This window comes from Euprymna scolopes, chromosome 32, assembly GCF_053919585.1.
Source record: "Euprymna scolopes isolate OS-2025 chromosome 32, ASM5391958v1, whole genome shotgun sequence".
Classification (NCBI taxonomy): domain Eukaryota; kingdom Metazoa; phylum Mollusca; class Cephalopoda; order Sepiida; family Sepiolidae; genus Euprymna; species Euprymna scolopes.
The window spans coordinates 94561834-94562425 of NC_136513.1; positions in this window are offsets into that span (position 1 = coordinate 94561834).

Here is a 592-nt window from a genome sequence, read left to right on the forward strand (position 1 = left end):
CCTTTCGGGATTTGCAGGTTACATTGAAACTAAGCAAAGTTACCTTCTTTTTTTTTTTTTTTTACTAAGGTGTCACAACTTAGTAAGGCTCAAAGACTACTTGAGGACAAGAATTAACTGAGTGTCAGGTGGACGGTGAGACAACACTGTGATGATTGGTAATGTTGGGCATAATGAGATAGAATTTGATTATTTAAGGAGGCAGAACAACAAGAATTTTTTTACATTGGACTTGAAAACGATCATGTTGTAGTTGACTGGGAAGTAGCTCCATAGGATTGTGTTCCCTGGATAGACAGTTCTAGGAAATAAACTTTGGTCGAGGAAGTTTCATTTAGTTTTGTATGTATATTAGCAGGCCATCCAGCATTGCTGGTCGTAAAATATGCATAAATATTATATTTTAATCCATACAGAAACTGAGACATGTGCAAGTATTATGTTTTTACTAAACAGTTCACTTCTTGTAGGTGAAAAAAAAAATACACTTGAGCTGAGATCGAAACCAAAACCTAAAGACAGTGAGTCAAGTACGATAACCACTAGACCAGCTGGACACGTTCTTTAAAAAGTGTTTTCAAACCTACTTATT